The sequence below is a fragment of the Ursus americanus genome, chromosome 3 (genome assembly GCF_024610735.1).
Source record: "Ursus americanus isolate L20-20 chromosome 3, mUrsAme1.1.p, whole genome shotgun sequence".
Classification (NCBI taxonomy): domain Eukaryota; kingdom Metazoa; phylum Chordata; class Mammalia; order Carnivora; family Ursidae; genus Ursus; species Ursus americanus.
The window spans coordinates 82,011,476-82,024,966 of NC_142129.1; the positions used below are offsets into that span (position 1 = coordinate 82,011,476).

The 13,491-nt window shown below is 41.6% G+C and overlaps 1 protein-coding gene across 3 annotated transcripts in view; it reads right to left on the reverse strand.

Moving 5' to 3' along the window:
* Window positions 1–13,491, reverse strand: part of LOC123789357 (uncharacterized) — a 61,144-nt gene that overhangs the window by 22,429 nt on the left and 25,224 nt on the right. Inside the window, exons 1-2 of one of the 3 annotated variants that reach the window (XM_087861149.1) lie at window positions 6,012–6,179; window positions 1,542–1,755 (exon numbers count right to left, since the gene is read on the reverse strand). The gene's annotated coding sequence lies outside the window, so the exon portion shown is untranslated. Of the gene's footprint in view, window positions 1–1,541; window positions 4,161–6,011; window positions 6,180–13,491 lie in introns of those variants that run through there. The other 2 variants (XM_087861147.1, XM_087861148.1) reach the window with 2 other exon arrangements.

A 13,491-nucleotide genomic window follows, 5' to 3' on the forward strand; every position in this document is an offset into this window, starting at 1 on the left:
AGCCGGTCAGGATCTCCCGTGCAACTCTGGCTCAGTTGCATTCTCCCTCTCCCAGCTGCCTCCCCCAAGTCTTTGTTTGGTTGCACTGACAGGAAATGTCTGCTCACAGCTAGGGTTCCTGCAGCCCAACGACATGAAGTGGATGGGCGGACAGAGCCAAGCGGCCTGCGTGCCCATCCCCGCCGCACCCCTTGTGACTGTGTCAACTCAGGGCACGGGTATCAGCTCTGCAGTTATTGTCATGGTCTGTGCAAATGAGGAGGTTGAAGCAGACAATCGGCCAGAGGCTTTACGGCTCTAATATCCCTTGATTATGCTCCTCATTAAATATGCATCAGATACATTCCATTAAGCTTTATTTTCTGATAATATTAAACTCTGCTCCTTGTGCAGAGCCCTTATAATGTGCTGCTTATATAACATGTTCATTTGCCCACAAAACACAACAGCAGTATTCCCTTGTGTAGTCTTGTATTGCATTATTACCTTTCTTAATATCTCTTTTCTAGGGTCTCAAGTGAGAAGATCTTTAAAAAATAAAAAAGGAGAAAGGAAAACAAACCAACCAACCACCGGAGTGACTCTGCTTCACTCTGATGGCGCTCCTTGTGCCTTTTCTCACGTTTTCGGGAGCATCACCTGTCGAGTTGGCTCAGGTCGTAAGTCCTCCGCTCTGGGGACCTAACGGACCTTTATCTGTCTAGATACAGAAGCCAAGTCCTACTAACAGTGCACTATTAAGAGTTCCAAATGACCTTTCAGGAGCTAAATTAAATGGTCGCTGTCCATCATGATGCTACTTGATTTAAGTGGTGCTTTTGATGTGATTAATCACAGAGTATTGCTTCACTAACTGTCCTCATTAAACTTTCAAGGTTCTGGACTCCAGTCTCTGGTGTGTTTAATCCTGTCCACACCTTTCCCTCAGACAGGTTTAGTGCCCATCATTCTCATGCAGAGGGCACCCCAAGCCTAATGCTCCCAGTTATTCTCCTTACTTATCACCTCTCACACGTACAGGTATCCACCTGTTTCACTAGAACAACAGCTGAGAAATGAAGCAGCCTCCTCCTTGACTGCCACTCAACCCCCTGCCAGCCCCTTCCTTGTGTGGGGGTGTTGTGCTCAGACGGATCGCCCAGGTACCTCAACATTCAGAGTCGGAGACTAGGATTCTAACCTCTCAGCCCCACCATCCTGGTTTCTTCTCCAGATCTGCGAGAGCATTCTCTCTCCTTTAAGGTCCTGGGGGTGTTCACAGAATTCTCACCTCAGTCTGACCGCCAGCACCTTCTGCACTCTCAGCCCAACCCCTCATCTGCTAGGCACCCAGGCCATTAGAATAACCCTCACCACTTGACATAACTGTGCCAAACCCATTTAATACTTGGAATACGGCCAAGAGCTTCGATACTCAGCTGGTTGGCACCAGTGAGTTCTAATGAGTGATTTGTAATCTACCTCCATTCTCATGGGTCAGTGCCTATGCCACGCAGGCTGTGAAATGTATTAAATGTGACCTGGAGGTAGATGCTACTCACAGTTTGTAAATGAAGAGACTGAGGCTCTGAGCTGTGTGGGAAGAGGGGTAGGCACGAGGCATCCATTTTGCTGGTGCAGATCGTAACAGAGGTGAGGTGGTCCCGGAGCCAGAGGGGCGCAGCCACTTCCTGCTCGTGGTCAAGACAGTAGCTCTCTGGCAGCGCTGTTCTGTTACGTGGTCTGGAGAGCCCCAGTGGAGAAACGTGTTTTACCCTAGGAAAGGTTTAGAAAGAGAATCAGCAATAATGAGGCTCTGAATGAGGGCCAGAAGGTCAGTAGACAGCAAGTTGATCTGGTAAGGCAAGTAGACAGCAAGCAGTGAAGAAGATGGTCAGAGTAGGGAAGGGTGTTTTCAAAATGTGGTCTTCAGATATCTTGCATCACAATTAACTGGAAACTTATTTAACATGCAGAGTCCTGTGCCCCACCCAAGACACACATAATCACATTCTCTGTTTAAGAGGCGGCTCCCCCTCACCACCCTGGTGGTTCTGACCCATACTAGTTTGAGAACTTGCATATTATTTGCTGGCTGTGAAGATAATGCTTCAGCAATAGAGCTGGAAATGTCACCTCTGCTAACCACGACGAATGAGAGGAGAGCCAAAGTGATGCATGTGGAGCCTTGATACTGATCTCATCTCCAGACACAGACCTCCAGGGACTTAAGGGAGAACTGAAGACAGAGTTAGCAGGAGGTATGTCAGTTAGGTTGTTTTTAGCTCCAAATATCAGAAAGTCCACTTCAAAGTGTTCAATTAGCGAACATATAGTCTCGACAAACTAAAAGTCCACAGGAGGGTTAAGTGGCAGGATTGGTGTACACAAGGACCATCTCCAGATCCTCTCTGCTGCCATTCCCCTTAAGGACATGGTCACTGATTTGGGTCATAGCATCTAAGCCAAGAGCCTTAGAGACCCCAGGCAATCTCAAGTGGCACTGGGTGAGAAGCTTCCTTATTTTTAAACTTGAACATTGCCCACTGCATCTTCACAAGTGGGTTTCCCTTTTGGTTCCCAAAAAGGCAGTTTGTAGCTAGACCACACATCTAGTTAGACTACTACATAACCACCATGCCTCCAGCCCTCTTCTCCTCGAACCTCAATTTGGTTCATTAGTTTGGCCTATTTGAAGAAACCAAGAAAACTTACTGAAAAGATGAATCAGAGCAAGTTGAATGTGCTATCAAATCCTGAAGTGATCCTAGTACTCCCACATGCAACATCTGCTAATTTCAAAATGAAGTCACTCTTTCAGGCAGGATCAGTAAGATTGGAGGATTATTAATGAATTCGGTTATTCTGTAGTGTACGCACGATTATTATTTAGAGCACGATTTCTCAGCTCTTCTAGTACAATTTTGTTAATGGAGATATAAACATATCATTTATTTTATAATTTAACAAATATTTACTGAGAAATGAAAGCCAAAGCAAGCAGAAGGAAGGAAACAATAAGGATTAGAGCAGAAATTAATGGAAGAGAGAAGAGACGGGCCATAGAGGACATCGATAAAAAAACTAAAACTTGGTTCCTTGATAAGATAAACATACCTGACAGACATTTAACTAGCAAAAAGGGAGAAAACTCCAATTACTAAAATCAGAATGAAAGAGGAAATTACTACCAACCTTACAGAAATAAAAAGGACTATAAAAGAATGCTATAAGCAACTTAGATGAAATGGACAAATTTCTAGAAAGACATAAACTACTGAAATTGAATCAAAAAGAAATAGAAAGTCTGCATAGACCTATACTAAGTAGGGATTAAATTAGAAATTTGAAAACTACCTATAAAGAAAGTCCTGACCTAGATGGCTTCACTGGTGACTTCTACCAAACATTTAAAGAATAATTACTACCAATTCTTCACAGACTTTTCCAAAAAATAGAAGAGGAAACAATTTTCATCTTATTCTATGAAATTGATACCATTCCAGACAAAAAAAAAAAAAAATCAAAAGAAAACTATAAATCAATTTGTCTTGTAGATAGATACAGATAGATGCAAAACTCAACAAAATACTAGCAAACAGAATCCAGCAATATATAAAAAGCATACATAATGACTGAGATTTATCCCAAGAATGCAAGACTACTTTAACATCTGGAAAACATCAATTAGTGTAAAATACCATCTCAATAGAATAAAGGAGGGGAAAACACATGATCAACTCAATAGACACAGAGAAAACATATGACAAAATTCAATACTACTCATGATTTAAAAAAAAAATCTACATTTAAGAAAAATCAACAAACTAGGAATGTAAGGAAACACCTTAAATCTAATAAAAGCGTATCTATGAAAAAAACCACAACTAGCATCATATTAATGGTGAAAAACTGAATGCTTTCCACCTAAGACCAAGTTCAAAACAAAGATGTCTGTTTTTGATGCCAACATTGTACAGAAGTTGTAGCCAGGGCAATTAGGCAAGAAAAAGAAAAAAAAAGGCATCCGAATTGGAAAAGAAGAAATAAAAGTATCTCTATTTGCAGATGACATGATCTTGTGTACAGGAAATCTTAAGGAATCCACTAAAAATCTACTGGAATTGGTAAACAAGTTCATTCACCAAGGTTATAAGCTATAAGATCAATACATAAAAATCAATTGTATATTATACAGTAGTAATAAACTAAAACTAAAATTAAGAAAATTTCACTTACTACTCAAAAAGAATAAAATATTTAGGTTAGATTTAACAAAAAAGTACAAAACTTAAACTCTGAAAACTACAAAACATTGTTGAAAGGAATTAAAAAGATCTAAACAAGTGGAAAGAAATATAATATTGTTAAGATGGCAGCACTTCCCAAATTGATCTATATTTTCAACAAAATTTCTACCAAAATCTCATGTGGCTTCTTTGCAGAAATTGACAAGCTGATCCTAAATTTATATGGCAATTCAAGGGATCCAGATGAGCCAAAACTATCTTGAAAAACAGAAAGTTAGAAGACTCGCACTTCCCAATTTCAAAAATTACTGCAAAGTTATAGTAATTAAGACAGTGTAGTACTGGAATAATGGTAGACATATGGATAAATGGAATAGAATTGAGAATCCAGAAAGAAACCCACCCGGTTACAGTTAATTGATTTTCAACAACGGTGCCAGTGCAATTCAATAGGGAAAGAATAGTGTTTTCAGCAAATGGTACTGAGACAACTGGATATCCTCATGCAAAAGGATGAGATTGGACCCCTACCTCACAACTATATATTAAAATGAACTAAAAATGGATCAAGACCTAAATATAAGAACTAAAACTATAAAGCTCTTTAAAAAGAACTTAGGCATAAGTCTTTGTCACCTTGGATTAGACAATGGTTTCTTAAATCTAATATAACAAAAGCACAAGCAACAAAAGAGAGATAAATTGGACTGGCTTATTACCGGGCAGGACTTTGGTGGCCTTGAGGATGAGAGTAGCTTTGGAGGAAAGGAAGGGGAGAAAGGTAACAAGAGTTGTATATGGAAATGGCACTGGGCGTACAGAGAATGCAAGAGATATGGCAGGGGATGAATCAGCAAGATTTGGCCAGAGATAAGATCTTTCCTTGCAGTACAAGAAAGAATGAAAAGTCAAATATGCCATATATAACTCCTTAACAAAAATACTTTGTATTCTGATTTGGTTTGCCAAGTGTGCTATCTCTCTAGTGCTGTAGGAAAAAAGTAGTTTCAATAATAAATGTGTACTATAACAAATATATATAAAATCCCAGTTTAGTGTACACACACACACACACAGAGAGAGAAATAAGTCAGAAAATACACAAAACAAATTTTATAGGGTTTCTTCCTGATTAGGAGATAAAAGATAATTTTGATTTTCTTCCTTATAGTTTTAAATAAGAAAAAAAAATTTTTAGAGAAAACAAATACACACAGTTGTTTAAATTTCATAATATACAATAGAAATAGAAAAAGAATAGCATTTTCCCTCCTATCATCTTCCCTCCCTCATCTCCCTGCCCATATTCCTTCCTTTGCTGAGAAATCACAGGTAGGCCTAAGCTCCTTTCCTCCAGGCTTGGTTCAGGAAAGTTTCACCCTCACACACAAAGTAGGAAGGGTGAAGTCCCACACCTTTCTGAGGAAGGAAGGATTGTGTACAAGTTAAGAGCAATCCCAGAGTTCCTAACCAGGCTCTGCCCCTCACCTGTTAGTGGCCTAGAGCACAAATGTAATCTTCCTAACTGTAGTTTCCTCGGGTGCAAGGGGCTCATTGTACAGGGATCTTTTGATGATAACATAAGCAAATGCCTGTAGATGGGTTAGCATAGTGCACACGGTAAAAGTTGGCTGGTATCACTATTATTAGTTTTATCTGCATGAGATTATGAGTTTGACAGTTTTCAAAGGGCAGCAAAGATCTCTGAATGTTAGAGTACCTGTACTCAGAGACCAACTACCAGAATTTAGAGTTTTAACAATATCCTGTGCCTGACCTTACCTGATCTACACAGAAGACTAATCAAGCCCTTCGAATGTCACTTCCAGGCTGCTCTTCCCCTGACGTTCACATGCCTTTAATCATCCATCACAATAGGAGACTTGATCAAAGTCACGAACAGCTTGGGAGCTGAAATCGCAGGAGAATTACAGCCTCTAAGATGACTTGAGACTTTAAATCTTACTATTTAAAAAACCGCTCAAACTTTAAAAGTTTAAGCAATCCAAAGAAACAAAAAAAAGGAAATGTGATTTCTTAATATTAGCAAGGGAGCTCAGAAAACCACAGCCTGTAGACCCATAAAACTTGTGCCAAAGGAGACAGGGGCTCCCCATCAAAATGACAAATGCAGGGTAGACTGAAGCATGACCAGAAGTCATCTTAGGAATGAGCAAGTCCCACTCTTTCATTTTACAGAAAGGTCGGGAACAAATTCAGCCCCTGACCCCTGTTCCTTTCTGCACATGGCTTCCCTCCCACAGCTGTCCTGCACTGATGAGCTGCCCCAGGGTTGCACTGTGGTCAGACCTCAACCACACAGCCTCCTCTCAGGGACTCCCGGCTTCCCAGACTCCTAAGGACCGAAGTTGCCAGAACAGCAAGCCTTCCAGGTTTTCCCAGTTTTTTAACCAGGCCCATTAAATGAAAAGTAGAGGAACAATTCCTACAGAAAGGGTCAAGGACAGAGAAGAAGCTAGAGCTTCCCTGACCAAAACTCTGCCCAGAACAAAGCTCTGCTCTCCATTCAAAGGCCTCCACTAAGTGGTCCCAAATCACTCTTCTCATCCTACTCCAAGGGATTCTTTTTCTGAAAGACTATTACTAGAGTCTCCCAGATACATTTTATCCCCATTCTCCACCCCCTCCACTCCTCACAAGTGCCATTGTCCTGCCCATTTCCATCTATCGAAATCCTGTTATCCTTGAAAACCCAGCTCAAATCACGGCTCTCTGTGAATTCATCTCTGTGAAAGAGAGTCACTGGTTAAACAGCTTCTAGAACTATCTAATGAGGAATCCGTTTGACAAGAGATTCATTGTTAAATACTGAAGGAGACTGTGAAGCCCCTGAAGAACAGGAGCTGTGTTATTGTGTTAATATCCCCACTCAGCACAGAGCACAGAGAAGGGGTTTCATAATGAACAACTGAATAAATGAATGAACAAAGAAAAAAAATCAGACCTTCATATTTCTCAAGAGACTATCAACCCTTTAAAAAACAGCTCTCCTCTTAATGACAATTTTAACCCAGGTGCAGCTCAGACCATATACTTATGGACCCACAGAAGACCATCAAAATGTGAAACACATTTGCCTTTGACATGAAGTACAACTAATCTTATTATTTTTGTTTTTCCCCTTCCTTTTCAGTAATGAAATAAATCCCAATCCCAGCAAATGGCAAATCTCTATTCTTAAAGTGCATTTGGATTTTACTAATTTACTTTGCTTATGCATAATTCAAAGGGGGATTTTTATTTCAGTGCTTTATTTGTGCCTTCTAGTTATTATTCCTTCTGGAAACAGCCCTTCACATATATTAGGTCTAAAGCTCTACTAAAGGTTTTTGGGGTCTCTCTGTGTGTTTTTAACTTCATTTTCTTAAGCTTGCAAAGTGGAAGCATCAGTTTGGGTGATTGCTTTGTGGTAGTGTTCAATTTCTAAGACATCAAGCACCCTAGTGAGGAGTGAGGGGAGGATGAGGGATGAAATGTTGAAATACCAGAATACAGGCTTATGGTTTCTCGGAAAAGATCTTTTTTGAGCCAAAAGTCTCTAATTGCAGAGAAAATGGCCTTATGCAGAGTTTAACAGGCACCTTGTCTTAAATGCCAGGAACTATATTCCCAGTGCCTGAAAAAGCATGATTTTTTTTAAGAAAGAAAGAAAGAAATTCATCTTACCCCAGCACTGTGATGTTGGGCACTCTCTATGCTGTGGGGGAAACTGTAACGAAAATCTCAGTGACTTAAGAGATAAGCATTGAAATCTCCCAAGAGAGGCAGGCTAAGAACAGAGCTGCCCCATCCGTCTTAACTCCCCAGGCTGCCACCTATCAAGTTGGGTGTAATTACGTGCTGCCAGTTTCCTGCACCTCTGTGGGAGAAGAGATAACCCATAAGGAGCTTAGATAAGGTTGATTTTAAAAACAGTATTTAATTGCATGCCCTAGGGCATCAGAAATGGTTTATGAACGGAGGGGAGAGGAGATGGGAGAAAAGAGGCTGATGGTCAGACACGGAGCGTGGACAATCTACTGGGTAGCATGGCTCCTTGTGAAGAGCCTCCCAAGCCGTCAGGCAACCTGACAATGCCACTCTGGGTGTCCTCCCATGCTGCCTTCCCCAACAGCACCCATCTGGTCACCTTTTCACTTAGGCCCTTATCTCTAGCTTTCTAGAGCTTAGTATAGACGTGCCCTTGACAGATATCCGGGAGTCAGACTTCTTTGTGGTAAACAGCAGGAAGTCATGGACACCAAAGAGAACTATAATGAGAATCTTCAGGAAGGTGGGAAGCAGGCTCCATGAGCAGGTGGGGACAAAGGGCAAATATACAGCAAGAACACACCCAGACTATAGTCCCAGAACTGTCTTGCCAGAACCGTGCCCTGGGGTGCTGAATGATATTTCTCCAGGCTCACCTCTACTGCTGAGGCCAGCCTGGAAAGTTCTACCTCTCCCTGTGTCTTTGTGTCTATGGCTCTGCTTGGCTAGGCCCAGGCACATGCCCATGTCCTGGCTGCCCAGGAGCCTTTGTGGCAGGTGGCTGGCCCCTGTGGCCTCCACCTAACTTGCGGTTGTTCCCCAACAGGAAGGGTATTTGGATATTAGGCAGCCAAACAACAATCTCAGGAACCACTTTGCAAGGTCCAGGAGCCAAAAGTCTAAGGACTTGTGCACCAGTTCAAAGCCTGACACAGTTACTCAGACCTAATCTCCTTCCAGAGGAGCCTGCCCCAGCGCTCATGACCTCTGGCTAGACCACAGCACTATCGACTTAAGGGGGATTGGAGACCATCTGGCCCAACAGCCAACACAAGGAAATTGAAGCTTCCAGAGATCAAGCCCCTGCTTAAAATCCTCTGACCTGAAAGGCAGAATCTGAATTCACTGCATCTCAATGGAATTGTGCAACTTCTAGCTTGAACTTGGATGGTCATTGGCTATGAATCAGTCTGAACTTGAATGCATTAAAACATAATGGTTTTACTATCCTTGAAATAGAAACCCAATCTCCCTCCTGACATTTTCCATCTACCATTTTCCTTGCTGAGTTTTTTCTTAGCATTCTGCTAGGAAAGTCTCTTGTTGAAACAGTTCTGCCTGTAATATTCCTGAAGAATATGCCATAATTGCCTGGGGTGAACTGATTAATATTACCCTGAATCTGGAGCTCTTCTGCGACTGCTTCTGGGGGAAAAAAAGAAGGAAGGAAGGAAGGAAGGAAGGAAGGAAGGAAGGAAGGAAGGAAGGAAGGAAGGAAGGAAGGAAGGAAGGAAGGAAGGAAGGAAGGAAGGAAGGAAGGAAGGAAAAGGAAAGGAAGGAAGGGAAAGAGAGAGAGGGAGGGAGGGAGAAAGAGAGAGAAAGAGAAAGAGAGAAAGAGAGAGAGAAAGAAAGAGAAAGAAAGAAAGAAAGAAAGAAAGAAAGAAAGAAAGAAAGAAAGAAAGAAAGAAAGAAAGAAAGAAAAAGAGAGAAAGAGAGAAAGAGAGAAAGAAAGAAAGAAATCTGGTATTATCCCAAGGATTTGTTAGGAACAAATGTTCAAAAAGGTAGGAGTAAGACAAAATGACATTTCCATTTACAAATCCTTTGAACATTGTAAGACCCAGATGGTCCTCCTGGTGATGTCTGTCGTGATTTGCCTAATGATTGAGCCCTTATTTTATTTAATTAATTCAAGAAACATAAACTAGCCTCATTTCATTAGTGCTTGAAATGCCATTAAGATTTGGGCATACGGTGGTGAATGGTTGTATTTGTGTTGTATAAAGTGGAACCTCTATTTGAATCGTGACTAACGCTCTCAAACTAGTCATCTAACGTCTTTAAGTATCAGTGGGAAGGGGGAGACAAAAAGGATGTTAAAATGAGCTCATCAGACAGAAGGATGTACCATTTCTGATCGATTTCCAGACTTTCTCACATTTAATATCTCCCTCAATGGCAGTGCCTTTTCTTTCCTAGCAATACACAAAATAATGACGTACTTTAAAATACATGGTTTCTTAGATTCAATAAAACACTATCTGGCAAACTACCTGTTCAAATGAAATTATTGAGTGATTTATGATTTGGGGGGAAAATAGAATGTAGCCATTTCCTTATAGTAACATTAAATAAGATTATCCATAATGTCTATGACACAATGACAATTCCAAGGATTATACTTTCCTTTGCTTCAGTCCACTGTGGCCCACCTTCCATTTACTTTCTGGTAAGACCAGATGCTCTGAGACTTCCAAGATCTTCAACATGTCTTGCTCTGTTAGAGAAACAGACTGATTTGGTAACAACGACTTTGTGAAATATGGCCTTATTAACCAGAGAAAAGTAAGATATGAAAGCTGATCTAGTTATAGATGAACATACAAAAAAGCGAGGCCCTAACTTCTACTGTAGGATCCGTAGACTCAGTAGGGGTTTTTCTCCCCCCCCCCCCACTTCTTTCTCCTTTTATTTAAAAGAAAAAAAAAACCACTCTGATACATTTCAATTTCAACATTAATGATGATGATCTTCCCTGCTATGAGCACTTCCTATGAGTAAACACACTCAAGCCTCCCAAGGTGATAAAAGTCATTCCTAGGACCCAAAAGATGAACTCCAAGTCATTTTCAGCTCCTGTGTTATCACTGACACAGGATAAAGACAATTCGCAACTGGTTCAGAGATGAGCAACAAATGGTTGTTGGTTTTACTAAGAGGTTCAATGGGGAACTTGAAGAATGGGGTTTTGAGTCTGACAGAAATGACTGGGAGGGGAGTACTGTGTGTAACATGATTTAGCATTTTACAATGATTTTTGTTATTTATTGAGCAATTTCTATTGCCAACATTTCACCCCCATTTTATTTCTGGTAACCGAATAAACTACCTGCTTCTACATGTGAAGAAATCAAGCCTCAGAAAGGAGAAGCGCTTTCCCCAGATCTCACCATTGCTGGGTGAGAGCCAGACTCACACTAGGTCCGCCTCCTGGGCCCGTTCACACTCTTTTTTTTTTTTTAAATAATTTTTTATTATGTTAGTCACCATACAGTACAACCCTAGTTTTTGATGTAAAGTTCCATGATTCATTACTTGCATATAACACCCAGTGCACCATGCAACACGTGCCGTTCACACTCTTAACTGCAGGCTGATGCTACTGGTGGATGCTCACGGCTCTTTGTAGGCTTCAAGTTGTAACTTTGTTCTTGAACACGTGGACTATGAGTGAGAAAGAGTGGTTCCCGTGCTCTGGGTCTGAGATTTGAGTGCTACCACACTGCCCTGTTCTCAAGGAGCACTCTTCATCCACAGGGGTCTCTCTGTGTGTTGGGCAGACGCTATTCAAACTTGACACCTGAGATTATAGGTGCTCAGCAGAGATAAGCCAGGGTCCTGCTGGCATGTGGTGCATGTAGGCTACGTAAATGCTTGAGAAGGAGGCTCAGGAGTGAAGAGTCTGCTTCTCAGGCAGTTTGCCTGTGGCGGCCCTCGCCACACACACACTTATAGGGATATGCTTCTATCCTGCATCTCGCCCCTCACTCCCAGAGGTTGGAGGAAAATTCTCTTCTTTTTTACCTAGTCTGAAAGCTTGGGAACTACAGATCTGAACTTAAGCTCCAGAGTCCCCAGTGGGTCTGTCCTAAGAGGCCGGATAATGCTCGTGCAGACGGGACTCCTGCAGCCCTAATGGTACAGCAAAGGGCCCTAAGGCGGGTACACATGCCAGACCCCACTGGGATCCTTCCCGCAGAGTCAAGGCAGAATCAGAGTTTCCAGAATGGGGTTCAAGCCAAGGAGTTTTGTGGGTATCAGTCAGTTTCATTCCGTAGGTATATGTTGCTTAAACATAATTTGGTGTATGCCAAGAACTTTCACAATTTTGCATGGATGGAATTTTTAAAGTTATATTATGAAAGTGGTATGTGTTTACTGCAGAAAATTTGAACAGTAGAGAAGTGTGGACAAAGGAGAATTATGATCACACATATTCTCACCTCCAGAGACAACTTCTGCTGTTCCGAGTGTTTCTCTCCTGCAGCCCACCCATTAAAGGGCTTACAAGTGATTCCTGTCCTTCAATGAACCATGAGCATTAGCTGGATCTACAGAAGAGCAAGGGCTTTATATTTAATTCCAAATGCAAATTTGCTAGAATATTCTAGAGCATAATAACCACCTGGCATGTTGCCTTTTCATTTTGATAGTACTGATCTAAATATAGTATGGAGGTGCTAAGCTGCATTCTGAAACTATGCCTAAAATGACACTATTTAGAGATCTTATTTTTCTGAGTAAACAGATTCAGACTCTACGTTTTCATTCAGTCCTTCTGGACAAAAGGGAAAAACACAAGAATGAGTTCCAAAGTGGATTAGCGGAAAGAGCTTTTTACTAGAGGCTGCTACTTCAGGGAGAAGAGAGTATGTCTTGCATAACATTTCCGGTGCAGTGACTAAATCCTTCACCTGTGTGTTCACTCTCCTTCGCAGTCCCAGGGAGGCTGGAGGTGATGACTCAACTAAATGTTAAATTTCATGAGGACTCCATATCAAGAGATCATCCTCTTTGCTTTTTACTGATTTGTAGTCTTTTTCTATCAACCCTGACTCTACATCTCTGTCACACATCAGGGTTAAAGAAAAGATCCAGGCAGAAGAGAGTTAGATAGATCTGAAAGGAAGCATGAAGGTGTTGGCAGGAATTGGAATCACTGACTCTGGGTACAGTGGACTCTATTCTTGACATAACAAAGTTGATAAAAGGCTTCAGAGCAAAGATGGAATTTAAAGCATGTACATGAAATACCTGAAAAGCAATAGGAAAGGATGAAACTGTTCCTAAGAAGAGAATCAGGGACTCAGAAGAAAATGCCAAACTCCCAGCAATGCTGCAACAGCCACATGGTTGTATTTCTTTTTAAAATCATAAACACATGACAGAGTTTGCTTCACTTCATGACACTTCGAGAGTGCAGACTGTGGTCTGCTCAGCCCCCCCCACTGTTTCCTGAGCTGCCCCTCATTCTAGGTGGTTCTAATGGGACTGCCAGTAGCAATTCATCTGCCACCCCCTGCCAAAGGAGTGGCCACATAACCCAGTCTGGCCAAAGTTGGTTCTCCATGGCCCTAAGGTCATCGGTTCAAAGGATGGTCATGTGACCCAGGTACAGCCAAAGAAAGAAAGGGATTGGGCCTGTGGCTGCTGGAAGACAGTGCATCTTCGTTTCTATCTCTGGGCTCATGATTGATCTCAAAGGTCCATA